Source organism: Podarcis melisellensis (assembly GCF_964234715.1).
Source record: "Podarcis melisellensis genome assembly, chromosome: 16".
NCBI classification, from domain to species: Eukaryota; Metazoa; Chordata; class Lepidosauria; order Squamata; family Lacertidae; genus Podarcis; species Podarcis melisellensis.
The window spans coordinates 39059024-39061885 of record NC_138533.1 but is presented as its reverse complement, the minus strand read 5'-3'; positions in this window follow the sequence as shown (position 1 = coordinate 39061885).

Here is a 2862-nt window from a genome sequence, read left to right as displayed (position 1 = left end):
GAGGTCACCAGGCAGCGCTAGACTTAGGAGGGCATTGGCACACACGCAACAGGATGAGATGATGGGATGGGCAGGCCAGGGGTGGGAAATGCTGCCTCTCCCCCCCCACACTTTTTAAAATTCACATTAATAAATTTCAGTGATATAACATTTAACTGAACATAAAATTATACATCTGAATGCCAAAGATTATGCTAACAAAATACTTCCTGGATTCCCCCCCTTGTTTGTTTTTTTAAATTCCATTAAAGAAATCCAGAAGAGACCCATGGATGCCACCCTGAATTTCTTGAATGAAATACATGAACATGTGTGTGCTGTAATGAATACATGGGCATATTGGCTTGTATCCGATATAGCACTAAGTTAAAGTCACTTGGCAGCCTTTCCATAGTTAAAACAGTGCTGAAGGTAGCTTACTACATAAAAAGATTTACATAATTACAGTGTTGTTGTTGTTGTTTTAAATAAAAAAGGTGCCAGTACTCACCATGAAGTTGTTAGATGAAGTGCCACACTTTTAACATCGGGGGGGGGCTGCCAGTACTGTGCACCCTTGAGTACCCCCAGAAAAAGCACCAATTACAAACATAACAAAAGCAGTCATAAACAATAAACAAAACAACATAAAAAGTACACAACCAAAGTGAACAATTTCAAAATGAATCATAAGATCTAAAAATAAAAATACAAAAAATAATATCAGCAGCAAACAAAAAATCCTAAGAAATAACCCAATTGGAAACTTTGTTGTACAATCAATTGTGCAACCTGTTGCACGATGAGTTTCCACTAGTGCAACTGCCACCCTGGATTCCTTTGTTGTGGAACATGAAATTCACCCCATTAGGAAGAGAAAATTGGAAATAGCCCTCTGAGTCCCCCTTGATTTATTGGTCCCCTTGGGGCATCCAGTTTCAGTTCAGAAAAAGATGTTCCTCACAGCTGGCAGAAGGTTAGGAAACACAGGTGTGTGGATGCACCCTTGGCTCCATGTGACAAAGTTTAGCTCAAGCCCCTTGCAGGATCAGATTCCCATTGTTTGGGGGGACATGTGTGCCTTGTGGCCAAACCACTTCCTGGGTGTTCCCTAATGTGAGAGAAGAAACTGGTGAGCAGTTCCCCATGCCTGAATGTGCTAAGGAGTGAGGGAAGGGGAGGGTTCACCATTGGAGGCAATCACCTTCTGAATGCCTGTTGCTGGAAATCAAGGGGTGGAATAGTCCACTTGTGTGCTGGTCCTGCCATTTTGCCATTGGTGTTTGCTATCACTATTGATCTCTCTCTCTCTCCCTCTCCCTCTCTCTCTTTCTTCTTCTTCTTCTTTCTGGAATGTCTGAAAGGGAAAGACAAGGGATGAAAAAGGAAGTAGTAGATAAACAAAGGGATGAAATCAGAGCAAAGGACCTGGATATTGGTCTTGATAAGGAGAACGTGGAAGCTGTAAAAATAGCTCGAGTGGCAGATGTGACTCTTACCTTTGTAGGGCTGCATTCCAGCCAGTGGTCAGTGGCCTGAGGAGAGTCCATATTTGGCCCCTGCACTTGAGGCTTCCCACCCCTTCAGGAATCTAGAAGGAAGAATTTGGGAACCAGAATCTGTAATCCACTGAAATGGAAATTGACAGAGACATAACCCCTCCACATATTTCCTAGCATATTACACTTTTCCTTATATTTTAATTGTAAAACTGCTTTAGTAGTCAATATTGGCTGAAAAGCTAAACAAACAAACAAACAAACCCAAATAATGCAAGCAAGGTATCATTCATGTACCTGCTCCAAACATTTCTTTAGCTATGAGCCTCTCTCCATATTTTTTTTATTTTTAATCTTCTTTACGATAACCCACTTTTCCCTCTCCAAGAATTTAATTTAATTACTCGCACTGGAAACACAGTAACAGATGGCCACAGAGATCAAAGTTAATCACCAGTTGGTGATTCATCTGGTTTTAGCAAAAACTTTGCCCGAAAGCTTCCTGATATTTAAGTTCAACCACACAAGTCAATGAAAGCCTGCATTTTCTTATTGAATGAGCAATGGATTGGTATAAAATAGACCATCTCTGTTTTTAAGGGTACCCAGGGCAGAGAGGCAAACTGGTGTTTGCCTGGTCGCCAGTGGCAATTACAATTCACCTCTTAGCAGGTGAGCAAGAGGAAAGGCTGCTAAAGCTTATTCACTGCTTCTGTTGAGACAGAAATGTCTATCGCTGCAATCCAAAATACACTTGCCAAAGAGTAAGCCCCAAGGAACACAGAGGGACTGACTTCTGAGAAAATGTGCACAGAAATGCATTGTGTGGATGCATTCCCTTTAAAAAAAATAATATTTTTTATTAATTTTTCATTAATAACAATCCAATATAAACCACATTAATACAATGCCAAATCATGATTTAGTAGTTAAAAAAACCAATTGTTAGATTCCAAATTAAACATTTTGGTTGACTTCCCATGTTCTGATTTTAGGAGATTTTCCTTGTTCCTGCTCCAATTCACTTATTTAATCCAAATAATACAGTTCCGATGTTGATATTTTATTTTAACAGCCACTGATGTGTTTACTTTCATTTGCATTTAACTGTTCCATATCCTTTAATTTGCAAGATAAGTTTATATCTGGTACCTTTCTGTGGGCTTATATACTGCTGGCACATAATAATGGCTATTAGCTAGTTTTAAAAACTTACTATTTGTTCCTCCCCCCCAAAACACACATTATGGATTATTCCTATTTTATAATTGGAAGACAGAGGCTGGGGGAGGGGCTGTGTCCAGCATTAGCCACATGGAAGTCAATGGACAGGATTAACTTAGGTTTAGAGCTGCATGTGTTGGAGATGAGAGGAGCTCAGATG